Here is a 17239-nt window from a genome sequence, read left to right as displayed (position 1 = left end):
ACGGCCACCAAGGCCGTTTGGAACAGTTGGAACAGGAGTTAGAACGACAATGAGAGGCGGAGCAAAATCTCAGGGAAGAGATAGAGCGATGAAAAGAGTTAGAAGAAAAACTCTTAAAACTAGAATCCTCCCTTAGAAGTCGGAACTCCCGTGGTGACCGAGAAGAGTCGCCCCTGGGAGGAGAAGATCCGTTCAGTGAGGACATCATGAGGGCAAAAGTTCCAAGAAACTTCAAAAGCCCTGATATGAACCTCTATGACGGAACCACAGATCCGAAGCATCATTTAAGCAATTTCAAAAGTCGGATGTATTTGGCTGATGCTTCTGATGCGACTTGCTGCAAAGCTTTTCCGACCACCTTATCAAAAGCAGCGATGAAGTGGTTCGACAGCCTCCCACCAAGATCGGTCACCAGCTTTGAGGACCTCTCGAGAAAGTTCTTAATGAGGTTCTCCATCCAGAAGGATAAAGTAAAACACGCACCGAGCCTCCTGGGAATAAAGCAGGAGGTCGGAGAACCTTTGCGGGACTATATGGAAAGGTTCAATAAAGCGTGTTTGGAAATTCAAGACCTGCCCACCGAGGCAGTCATCATGGGGCTAGTAAATGGACTCAGAGAAGGTTCCTTCTCACAGTCCATATCAAAAAGGCACCCCACCTCCCTGAGCGATGTATAAGAAAGAGCAGAGAAGTACATCAACATGGAGGAGAATGCCAGACTACGAGAGCCGAGTTGGCGGTCCAGGCACGCCCCCTCGACAAAAGAGAAAGACAGAGAGCCCAAGAAGAAAGAAGAACTCGGTCTCGACAGACCAAGGAAATATCACTCTTATACTCCTCTAAAGGTTTCCATGGTGGATGTATACAGAGAAATCTGCAACACTGAAAGGCTGCCGCCTCCTAGGCCCATTAAAAATAAAAAGGGAGGAAGCCGCGGCGATTACTGTGAGTACCATAAGATCTATGGTCATTCAACAAATGATTGCTACGACCTTAAAAATGTGATAGAAAAGCTGGCCAGAGAAGGTCGGATTGATAGATATCTCATAAAAAGGTCGGACAATCATGGGAAGAGAAAGCGAGAGGATGGCAACAGAAGAGACCCACCACCACAAACCCCCGAGAGACACATACATATGATCTCGGGAGGATTTGCGGGTGGGGGACTCACCAAGTCCTCTCGCAAGAGACACCTCAAGCGAATTTACCAGGTCGGGAGTGAATCACCCGACCTCCCCACAATCTCATTCACAAAGGAGGATGGGCAAGGAGTAATCCCTGGACATGATGATCCAGTGGTGATAACCATGATCCTAGCCAATGCCCATCTCCACAGAACCCTAGTAGACCAAGGGAGTTCGGTAGATATCCTTTTCAAGCCCACATTCGACAAATTAGGGTTGGATGAAAAGAAGTTAAGAGCCTACCCCGATACTTTATATGGATTAGGCGACACGCCGATAAAACCACTGGGATTTCTACCCCTCCACACGACCTTCGGAAAGGGGGAAAAATCCAAAACTCTGAGCATAGACTTCATAGTCATCGACGTGGGGTCAGCATATAATGCCTTGATTGGCAGAGCTACCCTAAATCGACTCGGAGCGGTGGTGTCTACCCCTCATCTTTGCATGAAATTCCCGACATTTGCGGGGATAGCAACGATACGGGGAGACCAGAAGTTGGCGAGAAAATGCTACAATGAAAGCATGAACCTGAGAGGGAAAGGCAAGGAAGTCCACACCATAGAGCTCGGTAGCACAAGAACCAAAGAAGAACTGCGCTCACAACCAGGAGGAAAAACTGAAGAAATACAGGTCGGCGAAGAGGAAGGAAAAAATACCAACATAGGAGCTAACCTAGAAGAAAACTTAAAACAAAGGTTGACAAAGCTCCTAAAAGAAAATTCCGACCTCTTCGCTTGGAAAGCTTCCGACATGCCAGGGATAGACCCCGAGCTCATGTCCCACCGGCTCTCGGTCTACCCAGGGTCTCGACCTGTACAGCAGCGAAGGCGTAAGCTCGGCCCAAAACGAGCTCAAGCGGTAGAAGAGCAGGTACAAGCACTCCTAGAAGCCGGCTTCATCAGAGAAGTTAAATACCCAACATGGCTAGCAAATGTAATGCTAGTTAAGAAACAAAACGGCAAGTGGAGGATGTGCGTCGACTATACCGACCTGAATAAGGCATGTCCCAAAGACCCATATCCGCTCCCAAGCATTGATACCCTAGTGGACTCTAGCTCAGGGTATCAATACTTGTCGTTTATGGATGCCTACTCGGGATATAACCAAATCCCGATGTACAAGCCAGACCAGGAAAAGACATCATTCATCACGCCTAGAGCAAATTATTCCTACGTGGTCATGCCTTTCGGATTAAAAAACGCAGGGCCACGTACCAAAGGCTGATGAACAAAGTGTTCGCTCCCGACCTCGGGCACTTAATGGAGGTCTACGTAGACGACATGCTGGTAAAAACATGGGACGAGGCCGACCTCTTTACGGACCTCGCACAAGTTTTCAACACCATAAGGGCGCATGGGATGAGGCTAAATCCCGCAAAATGCACCTTCGCGGTGGAGGCTGGAAAATTTCTAGGGTTCATACTAACCCAAAGAGGGATCGAAGCAAATTCCGACAAGTGCAAAGCCATCCTAGAAATGAAAAGCCCAACTTGCTTGAGAGAGGTCCAACAACTGAATGGCCGACTTGCAGTCCTTTCTAGGTTCTTGGCAGGGTCAGCATTAAGGTCCCTTCCACTGTTCTCTCTGCTAACAAAAGGATGCCAGTTCGAATGGACTCCAGAATGCGAAGAAGCGTTCCAAGAGTTCAAAAAGTTCTTGAGCCAACCTCCAATCCTCACCCGACCTCTAATTGGGGAAGAACTTGTCCTATATTTGTCTGTAGCAGACAAAGCCGTCGCATCAGCCCTAATACGAGAGGATGAGGTCGGACAGCATCCAGTGTACTTCACCAGCAAAGTTCTACAGGGCCCCGAGCAAAGGTATCACAAACTAGAGAAGTTTGCTTACTCCTTAGTAATAGCCTCACAGAGGTTACGGTCCTACTTCCAAGCCCACACAATAAGAGTCCGAACGAACCAACCTATGAAGCAAATCCTCCAAAAGACGGATGTTGCAGGGAGAATGGTTCAGTGGGCGATAGAGCTCTCCGAGTTCGACTTGAAGTATGAAACTCGGACCGCGATCAAAGCCCAATGCCTCACCGACTTCATAGCAGAGTATGCGGGAGACCAAGAGGGAAAGCCAACTACATGGGAACTATACGTAGATAGATTCTCAAACAAGACAGGAAGCGGTGCAAGCATAATACTAGCCAATGAAGGGGGAACACAGATAGAGGTTTCCCTCAAATTTGAATTTCCAGCTTCTAACAATCAGGCAGAATATGAAGCCCTGATTGCAGGATTAAAGCTAGCAGAAGAGGTCGGCGCAACCAAAGTGCTGATATTCAGCGATTCCCAAGTAGTGACCTCCCAAATAAATGGAGAGTATCAGGCCAAAGACCCGAATATGAAAAGATACTTGGAAAAAACTCTGGAGCATCTCGGGCGCTTTGCAGAAACCGAGATCAGACACATAACTCGGGATCTTAATAGCAGAGTAGACGCCCTCTCCAAGTTAGCAAGTACCAAACCAGGGGGAATAGTAGAAGCTTGATCCAGGAAACTCTCCAAGAATCTTCTGTGGTGAAAACAGAGGACAAACAGGAAGTCCTTGAAGTGACCGGGTTAAACTTCGGATGGATGAATCCCTTGGTCAAATACCTAAAATTCGACATCCTCCCCAAAGAGAAAAAAGAGGCCAAGAAAATCTGGAGGGAAGCACAATACTACACTTTGGTGAAAAATACCCTCTATAAAAGAGGAATATCAACACCATTGCTAAAGTGCGTACCGACCTCAAGGACAACTGAAGTACTAGAGGAGGTTCATAATGGAATCTGCGGAAACCACCTCGGAGCCAGGTCACTAGCAAGAAAGGTAATCCGAGCAGGGTTCTATTGTCCAACCTTGCAGAAAGATGCCATAAAATTTGTGAAGAAATGCCAACCATGCCAGATGCACGCAAATTTCCACGTGGCTCCACCAGAGGAGCTAATCAGTATAACTTCTCCATGGCCCTTCGCAAAATGGGGGATGGACCTGTTAGGACCTTTTCCTCAAGCCCCAGGACAAGTCAAATACTTAATTTTGGGAATAGACTACTTCACAAAGTGGATAGAAGCAGAACCATTGGCCACTATCACTGCCCAGAGAAGTTGGAGGTTCCTCTACAAAAACATCATCGCAAGGTATGGGATACCCTATTCCATTACCACAGATAATGGAACCCAGTTCACCGACTCTACCTTCAAAAACCTAGTGGCCAGTATGAAGATCAAACACCAGTTCACTTTGGTGGAACATCCACAAGCAAATGGACAAGCTGAGGCAGCTAACAAAGTCATACTGGCAGGACTAAAGAAAAGACTACAAGATGCAAAAGGAGCTCGGGCTGAGGAGCTCCCGCAAGTGTTATGGGCCTACCGGACGACGCCACAATCCGCCACAGGAGAAACACCCTTCCGACTTGTCTACGGCGTAGAAGCCATGATACCAGTAGAAATCAGCGAACAAAGTCCAAGGGTGATCCTCCATGATGAGGTTGGAAATATACAGGGGCACAAAGAAGAGCTTGAGTTGCTCCCCGAAGTCCGAGATCAAGCCCAGATAAGAGAAGCAACGTTGAAGCAAAGGATGACCACCAGGTACAACAGAAAAGTCATTCGAAGGAGTTTCACCCCAGACGACTTGGTCTTGATCAGAAACGACATTGGAGTCAACAAATCTGGGGAAGGAAAACTCGCTGCCAATTGGAAGGGACCATACAAAATTAGTGAAGTCCTAGGAAAGGGTTACTACAAAGTGACCGACTTAAGCGGAGCCGAGTTACCTAGGTCTTGGCATGCTTGTAACATGAAAAGGTACTACAGTTAAAAGTGAACTCTACTCCCTGATGTACTCATTTTCCAACTTCATGATTTTTTTCCCAAAAGAGGGTTTTTTCTGAAGGGGGGTTTTAACGAGGCATCATAGTAGAGACTAAGGGGTCATAGATAGTGAAAAGCCCTTAGTAGCAGTAAAAGTACCTTCACAAATAAATAAAGATCTTTTATCTCTTATAAATTCCTTTTCGTTTTTCTTTCTACGAAATGCGCCGACTTAAACTCGACAAAACGTGAAAATCCCATGACCGACCTAGATGGTCGTCAGGATAAAACGACGAGGTACAATTCGGCGTAAAGAGGTTATAAAAGTCGATTGTGAGAAACTCGGAAACAATCCGACTCCTAAGTCGAAATGAAAACCGAGCAGCAAAAGAAAACGCATCGCAAAAATAACCTAAGTCATAGGAACTCAATAAATCAGAAAAAATTGAGTATAAGGAATACCAAAAAGAGATTGGAAAACCTATTAAAAGTGCCAAAGCAGAAGACTGTCCCAAGTTCTTAAAGAAAAAAGAAACTTAAAGGACAGTCGGCCAAGAAAAAGGGTTTTCAGATCAAAGGGGTTTTTCAAAAACCTAAAATCAGAAAAGCATGCACACAAAAAGACAAAGAAAGGTAACTTAAACCCTTATCCAAAAAAGGAGGTATTTTTTGTTAACTTAAACCCTTATCCAAAAAAGAGTATTTCTAAAATATTTTGTTTACGGCCTTAAAAGGCCAAGAAATGTGTCAGCAGACCATCACCACAAAGAAAATAAAGAGTTTAAAAAAGAGGGTACCCACAGGCCGGGCCCCATATAGCCACAACCATTTTTTCAAAGAGGATCACCACCAGAGTCAGGAAGAGTAGTCGGAGCGCCATCAGGACCAGGGAAAGAAGTGTCCATAGGAGAAGGAGTGGAGGTTCCCGGAGCCTTCGAGGAACTCGGAGCATCCTTTGGTCGGGGAGGAGACTCCACTATCCTCTGCCCCCGAGTCTTTAAATCTGACTCAGTGACATATTGGGGAGAAGGAGGATAGAATATAGCCCCTTCAATGATGACCTTGTCCAGATCCAAAGGAGAGAGATCCAGGTCGGGAGCAAGAACTCCGACCTGTTCCTTAAAGATCCTCCATGCTTCCTCGACCCTATCAGCAATGGAGTCCTCCAACTTGGTATAGTCATTCCGAGCTTTCAGCAAATCCTTCTTCACCACCACGAGGTCCTCGAACAAGCTCGAATAACTCTCCTGTGCCTTCAACCTCAGGCCCTCCTCCATGTTGCACTGAGCCTGCAACTTGCTTTCCCTCTCCCGGAGACCATCCATCTCCTCCTTCAATTTGGCGACCTCCTCCCTCAGTCCCTTCTCCTGCTCCTGATATAAGAGAAGCCTCCCCACCAACTCTTCAACCCTCGAGGATGAACCCAGAGAGCTAAGAGGAGTCTTCTCAAAAATATCAAGGAACTTCGTGCACACCCCCGCTGCCCTGATACTCTCCTGAGCCAAAATAGTAAGGTGGTTCTGAATAGAAACATCATCCATACCTATACGGGTATGAGGATAGATGTACTTTTGAACAAACTGAGGCGCATCCACTTTAGCCTCACCTTCAAAAGAAGAGCTAGACTCTAAAGTCTTGCGCTTCTTCTTTTCTGGCTCAGGGAAAGATCGGGGACGAGGGGACGGCTGAGAAGAAACCGAGGAAGGAATAACAATAGGTTGGGAAGGGGTCCCCAAATTGCGGGAAGGAGGAGGAGGAGAAGGAAGAGGAGAGTTAGTTACCCTGGCGCCACCAACCCTGGCGCAGGATCTCGCCTTGGCCTCCTGAACTCGCTGGTAAGACTCCCTAGAATTCTTCTTTGCCATCTCTGTACAAAATAATAGGTAGCCAAAGTTAGCAAAACAAGTCGGAAGAAACGAAGTCGGAAAATATAAACAAATCAAAAGCTACCTAATTGTGTCTGGACAAAGGACGGAGCCCCCTGGAGAAATTTTTTGGTATCCAGATAGGGGGCCCTCCCCCACACTTCTCGGAGGAACCCCACAATGGCTGCCTCCACTTCATCCAGGTCATCCAAACTATATTTATCACAGGGGGAGGCTTCTAACCAATATAGAGGAAAGCGAGGAGAAGAACTCTCATCCAGAAAAAAGGGGTGGTGACCCTCTATAGCTTGAACTTTGAAAAAATAATTTTTAAAGTCGTGAAAAGATTCGTCAAAAAGGGTAAAGACTCTCCGACCTTGTATAGCTCGAAAAGACACCCACTGTTGCTTGTTGTTTTGCCCACTAAAGGGCTTAGTCATGTGGAAGAGGAAAAAGAAAATCTTCAAGGACGTTGGAAAGTCTAAAACATGGCTAATGAACTGGTAGATTTTCAGAAAACCCCAAGAGTTGGAGTGAAGCTGGGTAGGAGCAACTCGACAGTGGCGTAGGACAGTCATCTCGAAATCAGAAAAAGGAAGAAAAACACCCAAACGGGTAATCATGTTCTCATACATATAGAAAAAATGAGGGGCCGCCTCAGTAGCCCTCGCGAAGCAAACCCGGTCTTCAGGACCCGGGACAACCAACTCATACTTCGGCTCATCCTCATCAGAAGTACAAATTCTATGATGAGTACGAAGATTGGTAATAAACTCAGTGTCTACCAAGGGTTCCTCTCCCGGAACGGTAACATCCACCCATTGAGCGAGGGTTTCTATGGAAGACATTCTTTCCTAAAAGGGTATGATGGAACCTACAAAGAAAAAGAAAAGATCAAGAACAGGGTCTCTAAGGGGTACGGATTCAAACAGAAGCCTACAAGTTAACCCCTCTCTCTAAAAAATAAAAGCACGCAAACAGAAAGCACTTCATAAAAGAGAATAGAAGAAAAAACTAACCTTTGCCTGGAAAAAGGATAGAGAAAGATGAATGACTTCAAACAAGAATTCTCCACGAACGGATAAGTTGAAAATTCGCAGAAACGAAACAACGAAAGAGAGGGAAAGTATTTATAAACACGTTAGGGGCAAAAGCGTAAAAGCAGAAGCAGTCATTAATGGGCGCACTATTACCAAGGTAATTAATCCCTACGTGTAGATACACGAACCTCTAACGGACGCGACGTTTGATTAGACGCGACTGTGAAAATTCAAAAGTCACGGAAAGTCACGTCGGTTTCAAACGATCACGTCGGTTCCTTCACAAGTCGCCTACGACCCTAAGTAGAATACTCGAACCCAAGTATTGAAAGAAATTGGGCTCGAGTAGGGGCACTGTTCATACACTGGCCCAACGCTGAGGCCCAGGTCCAAACGAAAGGCCCAGTCCAAAGGATTGAGCCTCACCCCAATGCCGACCTTCATCCTAAAAAGTCGGTTCTTGCCACGACTCACTCTAAAGAATTCGGGAACGAAGATTAGCTGACAGATAAACACTCATTTAAATGAGTAACTGCCCCTAAAATCTCTCTGCCCACTTCCAGGAGTTTTATCCCAACTTCCCTAACATAAAGGGACGGTTATTCCCCCTTAAAAACTGGAACTACTTCAACGGTGGTTATTGGTTCACCACTATAAGTACACTGACACCTCTCAGGTATCTTTAAGTCCCAATACTCTCTAGACCTGCTCACACCCTTGCTGACTTAGGCATCGGAGTGTCTTTGCAGGTACCACCCACCATTTGTTCATACTCACAAGTCGGACGGAGGCCCCCAAGATGCGAACCCGCTCAAAGGCTTCCTTCCTCAGATGATTGGGCTAACCCAGCGAGTCCAGCCCAATAATCTCCGGTTACACAACGTAACAACTGGTATTCTTAATAATATTGCATACAACAGAGCAAATTGTTTAAACCTCATATCACGTATGAGAAAAGCTGCAAGATAATTTGATAGAAACCTTAGCAATTTTTATTCCGAGTCTCTCTTAAACTATATTCCGATTTTTCCGATTTCGAGTCTCCATCATTCCCTTATTTTTTTTAATTTTTACTCATTTACTGTCATTTCACACCCTTCCTCTCGTTCTGGCATTCTCTACCGATTTGTCATCCCTCGAAGAGTCTTCAAGTCACTCCTCATTCACAGGCGATTGGAGGAAGGGAAAGTCCACCAGCAGGGTTTATGAGGTTCTTCACGGACTGTGCATGTAAAACCCGTGAGATTAGTAAATAATTAGTCAATAAAATAATTATTAATCCAAGAAATTAGAAAATAAAATTTTAGAGTTTAATATGGTAGAATTAATTAAAATATAAATTTTGACACAAATTTCAAAAAATTTAGTCCAAAATTGAGTCAAATAGGTTGAATCGGACAAACCGAGTCCGTATTGGGCCCAAGGCCTAGCCCAATCCTCCAAAATGAAACCAACGGAGAAAGCTTGCATGAGGGAGGAGGAAGGAGACCAAACCCTCACTCAATAATTCAACCTTACATAACTTTTGATCCGGAGCTCCGATTGCCGCACCGTTTGTGGCCACGCGACCGCAGCGTCAAGCTCTACAAAGCCCAGTGGTCAATTTGGTAAAGAATCCACGTTTTCCTTTTCAATTTTTTCTTTTCCAATTTTGAAACCCAATGTGAAATTATGTTGAATTTTGCATGATTTCGGTGTTTAGGTTCGAGTTAACCTGCGGATATTGTCGAGTTTAGCATATTTGAGCTGTAGGTCACGTAAGAACTCTCCAACTTTTTGTGAGATGTTGATTTAGTGAACTCTATATTGATTATATTGATTATAGTGATAATTGTGATATTAGATTGAAATTGGTTTTCGGTTGGAGTTAATTTGAGAAGTTGGAAGCTAAAGGATTTACTTTGGAGGTTGTGTATCATTGGTGAGGGGGCTGGAGTTGTGAAGCTTGAGGTTGAAAACGCTTGAGTGTTCCGGGTTATCGAAAAATTGGCCAAAGTATGGTTTTGGTTTATAATATGTAATATGTCGTGAAAACTTAGGCTAGTTGACCCATAGGATAAGTTGAATTGATTGTTGGTTGTTGAATTAAATTGTTAATTTGGGTTGAATATGAATTTTGGCAACTGATATTATATATATATATATATATATATATATATATATATATATATAAAATAAATTATTGATGATCTTGTTGGGTTATGTTGGCTGTGAAAGCAACCCTAGATAACTGAAGAAAGGTTGGAAATGTGATTTTTGGAAGGGTTATAGGTTTTAGTATGGAATATGGTATGTAAGGTTGTTGAAAAAGTCTAGACAGAATTTTTACATAATTGGCAGTAGAATAGATCCATTTCTGGGAGCAGAATAGATCCTATTTTTGAATAAACCATTTTTCCATGAAATTTTAACATGTTTTGAGCGTCTCATAAAAAATTCAGATTTTATTGATGAATGGTTTGAGAGAAATGAATTTTTAAAGATTGATGGTTTCTGCAGAAAATCTTGTTTTTCTACTGCAGAAGCACCAACTTTCAACCCACCTAATTTATAATTCTGATGAGTTTTTTAGCTGAAACCAACAACATTTTTAAGCTTTGTGAGCCCAAAATCTACAGTTTAAATTTCGTGTCAAAATTATTTTTAACTAATTAGTTATATTGCAAAGAGTGAGGGTAGCTTGATAGATTTTAGAAACAGAATTCTAAAATGCAGGGCTATGTTCCTAAACTCAACTTTTTTATGTGACATGGTATTAATCTGAAATTTTATTTTCTGAAAAGTTGGAAGAGTCTTGTTTAAGGACATAAATTTTAAAAGGTAATGGATGAAAATTGAATTTTTAGTGAATTTAACAAATCTACTGCCCTGCTATTCCTTGCTGCATTTTCTCAAAAACAATAATAGCATCCTTTTTAAGCAAAAGCACCAGTTTTACCTATGACCAAATTATTTCAATACGAAGCTCTAGGTTCTAAAATAGTAGTATTAAGACAACCAAGGGAGGTTTAAGGTCAATGGGTGATGCGGAGGTATGTATAATTAGGCGGTGATGCGGAAGTATGTATAGCTACGCGGTGATGCGGAGGTATGTTTTATAGTGTTGGTGATGTGGAGGCATAATAGAGAGAAGTGGAATGAGAAAACATGTATGAAAGAGATAATCGAAACGAATAAGTAAATTATGAAAAGTGTATGTTAAATGGGCCTTGTGCTAAACTGCTAATGCGAAAGTGCCCGCCTAACGGATAGCCTGAGATTGCCAATGCGGGAATGTTCGCCTAACTGATAGCACTATTCCTTACTGTGATATATATTAAAATATTATTATGATGAGGCCTAACTGACACGGGTAACCATGATGCCAAGGTGTCTAATTGACACAGTAAAGGGACCATATTCGGGGTTCACTCTGAGTAACATCGGGTTGTGGGTAGACAATCGACGCATGAGTTCATGACCTGCGCTAAAAAATGCATGCATCATGTGCATTTGTATGTTTTGTTTGAGTGTACATTGTCTTGGCTTGCTTAATTGTTTATTCACGTTAATTGCTAATTGCCTACTTGTTATATATGCTTTCTGTATGTGTTTGACTTGTCTATTTTGTCTGTATATGCAATTTCATCGGAATTGGATGAACGGAGGAAAGGCGAAGAGATTGAGGGTTTTGATTAGATGTTGATCAAGTTTAGAACCTTAGGGACCTACCCTCGTTTATGATTTCAGCTTTAGTTCCTTAAGATTTATAATCTGATTGTCGGCGTTCTAAGATTGTCTTTGGCTTTCCCGAGACCTTGTTTATTATATACGTCGGCACCTTAATCATACTGAGAACTACTGGTTCTCATCCCATACAATACTGTTGTTTTTCATATGTAGGTTAAGAAACACCACTCTGCATTCTGGAGATGCTGACGAAGCGAAGAACTCTTGGGACTCAAAGTCGTGTCTTTGTTTATATTTATGAATGTATATAAATTCTCCACCTTGTATTTTATGTTTGTCCCTCTTAGGAGTTGACTCGGAGAAACAAGTTGTCGTTTTCTACTTTGGGTCATTTTGGGATCCTCTTTTATATATATATATATATATATATCTTTGACACTCCCTTTTTATTATTCATACACATATATCTTACGTTTCTTCGTACGCAAGTTTCCGTTTACGTGAGTGTTACGACTTTTGTTTTAAACTTTCTTTCAAAGGTTCTTCGGTATAAATTCCTTTCAACTACTATTATTATATGTATATATTTAGAGGTCGTAACACCTCATCACCTCAATTTTATGACTTAAGCATAAGACTTTGTGTGGTATAGGATGTTACAGTGCACAACTTTTTCATAGGTTGTGTAAGCTCCTCCACGGGCAAGGTTATTGTAATCATGGGCATAGTTGTCAGAATCGAACCGATCAGACTACTGATTTATTGATTTATTAGTTCAACCAATGAGTTACTAGTTGAACTGATAGAACGTAAATAAAAAATATAAAATAGTCTAAAACCTAAAATTAAAATTTAAAATATATATATCTTCACTAATATTTTGAAAACAATTAAATTTAAACAAATTATAATCAACAAGTTATAATCTAGTTATTATTGAATAAGTATATAAAATTTTAATATTTTTTCATAATAAAATTTTTTTAATTTTATATTTATATTAAAGTAAATATTTTTTATTTTAATAATTATTAATATAAATATAATTAAATATATATAAATAAATAAATATCAAATATTTTTATTAATTACAATAGAATTATTTCTTTCCCTCAAAGACCCTAATTCAAAAAACACACTTTGGAAATTTGATACAGCAGCAACATAATACATCTAAATACACAAAGACAAACGGTAGTTTCTTTTATTTTTTGTCTGCTTATTTTTCTTTCATAAATTAAAATTATTAAAGAAATGTTTATTATGATGACAATATAAACATCTTTGTAATGAGCAAATTACAAAAGCATAATTTCCAAACAGTCAATCCCACTAGAGTTAGTACAGTAAATAAAATATGCTTAGAAATCATGGCTTCAAAAATTACAGATACATTAAAAGAGAGAGAGAGAGCGAGGTTTGTGTTTTTTCAATGTTTTCTGTATTCTGTATTTTGTGAAAGAAAAAAATAAAAATAATAAAATTTTATTTTTCCAGTTTTCTAGACATAAAAATTAGAAAAATTTTAAAAATATTTTTTTTATTTATTTTTTCAATTTCACAAAAATATTCAAAGAATATTATTTTTTGATCAAAGGAACGAAGTGTGTCCGGACTCCACCCCGTAATGAAGAATAACTAATAATTAGAACTCATAACAAAAATAAATAATTTATTCATGGAAAAAACTTTTCCCGCATCAAGCAAATCAATGATAGATTCTACTGGACATCTCAACCTTTTATCAGACTATTGTTCTCTTGTTTTATTCCCTAAAATGGAGTAAGACATCGATTTCTTCAACTCTTTTATTTTTATCTCCTGCCTTCACTTTTTTTTTTCATAAAATCAAAAAATACTGAAAATAAAAATTCAAACCAAATGTACTCTAATTGTGTGAGGCAGTGGCGTAGGGTGTTGGTGCAACTGCAAAGTGCGACGGCAGAATGAGATGTTTTAAGATGTTAGGGGTTTTCCGTTTTCACTTTTTTTCAGGGTTCCAAAGGCCAAAGCCACATTGATATATTCAATATTCATGGATGCATTATAATACTCGTTTGTATTATATAAGTATTTATTATGATTGTTAAATGGTGTTGTGGTGTAGTTGGTTATCACGTCAGTCTAACACACTGAAGGTCTCCGGCTCGAGTCCGGGCGACGCCAATGTCTTTCATTTTCGCTTGTAGCAATCATTTTCTTTTAAGATATCTCAAGTCAGCGAAGCCATGGATCACCCACCTCTTTTTAGTTTTTACATAACATTCTTTTCTTAGGGTAATACTTCTTCAATTAGAAAGACAATATTCTATATACATAATATTTTATTATCTTCGAAGAAGAATCCAAAACAGTGAAAGAAACCAATAATTGAATCATTCATTAAATCATGTGACTTCTCATAAATAAAATTCAGTAAATCAAATTTGTCTCAGTTCATCTTTGCATGGAAGAATTCATATATGATATTATTTTCTGTGCATCTCCAATAATTAACAACTCACCCAATGATTGATTTTAATATCTATTTAACTAATTTAAATATATACATTATTAGTATAATTTTTTTTTTATAGAATTACATGTTTCTACATACTCTTAAACAACGCTTCACGTTAATTACTAAATCTTGTACTATAGAATATTGTAATATTGAATATATATAAGATTTTTATACATGGGCAAATAAATACAATTGAAAGCATATATAATGAAATAGAAGATGCGCACGGTTCGTTGTCATGAAGGGACTATAAACACATACACATGGCATAACATAACTAGCATGCTAATAAGTGCGAAACAGCTTCACATTTTTTCATTTTTGCCAAGGGTGTTACTTTGTTGCCGACAATATCCTAATTCCTAAGACCCACTATCAACAATCAAATTTTCTGCCCATTCCTACCCCAAATATATATAGAGAGAGAAAGAGAGAGGAAGTATAGGAAGTTAATGGAGTATCTATACAATGTGCACAATAGGAGTTTATGGATGTAGGATATCAGATGTATGGTTATTTTAGATAGTATGAATGTATTGTGTTTGAGAAATTAGTAGTATTTTACCCAAAATATTCATTTTTTAACTCATATTAAGCCAAATAAATAATTCATTATACACATTGTACAAATACTCAATTAACTCCATAACAAAATTTATATTATATATATATATATTAATTTTAATATACTATTACGTGATTAATAAAAAATATTTTGTATTCATATAATATTACATAATTAAATATACATATAAATTATTTTAACTAATAGATATCAAAATTAAATTTTTCTTTTTATGTCTTCGTACCTTAGATTACAAATATTTTGTAAACAACAAATAAAATAATTATGCTTTTTAATATATTTTAAAATATTATTAATTTTTTGACAAAATAATTCTCTTTTAATTGTGAATTTTCATTAAAAGAATACAAGTTTTTTTTTATAATTTAAACTAAAACATAAAATTTTACTTTTGACTCCTAAATGTTTCGATGTTTATATATTCTATTTAAGTTTACTTAAAACGTATTTTTATTTATATTTTTATTTTGAGGTTAATAAAAAGTAAAAAAAAAAAAAAATGAAGACAAGCATTAACATTATAAATAAACAATGGACGCAGTTACCTCCCACATGCACGAAAAGATATATAAATCATGTTTACATTATCACTTGTGTGCTAGTCTCGGTGTAAAGGCTAATTTGGTTTATTTCGCCCGATTTTGATTTTCGTTTGAATTTTATTTTAGAGAGTAAAGTGTAATTTTTTATCATTGATTTCATAAATAAGACCAATAATAAATATAGAAGAAAAATTATTCAAGAAAAAAAAAATCATACTTTATTCTCTAAAATAAAATTCAAACTTTAGAGGATTCAAATCCTATTTCGACTGGCTGTGGATTCCCAAAACAAACACACAACACACATTTTTGCAAATGTTACACGACTTTCCATGGTTGTAAATAATGAAATTTTTTGTTTATTAATAGAAAAATATCATAATAGGGGTTTTTTTTAATATTATTATTGTAAAATTAGAAAAAGTATAAACATCCAACTCTATATACAATTAGCTTGAGCTAATTTTTTAAAAAATATAGTTTTTAAATTTTTAAAAAATATGTTTGCTATAAAAAAATACGCGTCCTCCCACTCCACCTCTCACGTTGCGATTTTCTCTTCAACTTCAAACGCCACAACGGATCACTTGTCACGTACGGCCTTTGACACATCGCAACATGCTGTTTCGTTTCGCTAATCATCGTCGCCCGGCACCCGTCTGCCACCGGTAGCCGCAAGTTCTCCACCACGAACAACGCCCGAAAATCCCATTATGGTGACACCGGAGAGGAGGGTCGTGGCTTGTGCCATGCCACGCCACACACTTATAAATGAGAATCGCAATTTGTCCACCATCAACCATGCCGTCCTCCCGCAGTGAACAACGCAGTATGTCCTCCGCTGCTTTTAATTATAATCGATTTTGAGCGTCTGTCTTTTTCTTCTTCTGATAGGTTTTTTATGATTCTTTTTACTAGTTTTGGATATTTTTTTTTTAAGTTTTGGATGTATCTTATATATATATATATTTTAGATGTTTCTTTCTTTTTAGGGTAAAGTATATTTTTTGTCCCTAAAGTTTGACGAAAGTTTCAAAAATACCCCTAAGTTTTATTTTGTTTCAATTTTGTCCCAAAAGTTTTCGATTTGCATTAAATATACCCTTGACGGTTAAATTTTCAAAAAATTTAAGACCAATTCAACAATAATTTCATAATAACAACCCCTCAACACAAGTAAATCAAACATAATTTCCATGCATTATTGTTAGATTGGTCTTAAATTTTTTGAAAATTTAGCCGTCGAGGGTATATTTGATGCAAATCGAAAATTAAACTTTTGGAACAAAATTGAAACAAAATAAAACTTAGGGGTATTTTTGAAACTTTTGCCAAACTTTAAAGACAAAAAGTATAGTTTACCCTTCTTTTTAACACCAAACTTAGGAGATTAGAGAAAGTTTACAGAAAGAAAGAAAATAAAAAAAGAAAACAATAACCCTTTTCAAATCTCAAATTTCTTTTATAAATTATATGTAAAATTTAATTTACTCCTCTTTAAAATATTTATTTTATTCTTATTTATATTATAAAATTAAATTTTGACTCCTTTCTAGAATTTAGTCTAATTCCACTCCTCATCAAACTAATACAATAAATTACAGAGTGGGAGAATTCATTTACTCTCGAAACAATCAAAAAATTTTCTTTTTAAACCAACTTAGGTCCATTTAGATAGGTTTATATATAAGTGACTTTTTTTTTACTTTTAACTTATGAAAAGGTGTAGTATTAATGTTTGGTATAATTTTCAAAATAAAATTGCAACTTTTTAAAAAGTTATTTTGGTGTTTAAGGAGAAGTTAAAAAAATGACTTTTCTCATAATAAAAAACTTTTTATTATTTTTTTCTTAAAATAAGTACTTTTAGAACTAAAAAACTAAAAATAAAATAATTTATTTATAAGTTACTTTTAATGTAAATATTTATTATTTAAACTATTTTTTCAAAAGTAACTTGATTAAGTTATTTACTCAAACTGAACTTAGAAAACCAGCAAAAAGCACATTATTAATGGAAGTATAGGTCGAATAATTCAT

The 17239-nt window shown here is 38.2% G+C and overlaps 1 non-coding gene across 1 annotated transcript; it reads left to right on the top strand.

Moving 5' to 3' along the window:
* Positions 1-13660: 13660 nt before the first annotated feature.
* Positions 13661-13734, top strand: TRNAV-AAC (transfer RNA valine (anticodon AAC)). Its single transcript has one exon. It is a non-coding gene; the product is annotated as a tRNA-Val (tRNA).
* Positions 13735-17239: the final 3505 nt, after the last annotated feature.

This window comes from Arachis hypogaea, chromosome 14 (assembly GCF_003086295.3).
Source record: "Arachis hypogaea cultivar Tifrunner chromosome 14, arahy.Tifrunner.gnm2.J5K5, whole genome shotgun sequence".
Classification (NCBI taxonomy): Eukaryota; Viridiplantae; Streptophyta; class Magnoliopsida; order Fabales; family Fabaceae; genus Arachis; species Arachis hypogaea.
The sequence above is the reverse complement of the archived record's forward strand: the minus strand, read 5'-3'. Positions and strand labels throughout refer to the sequence as shown.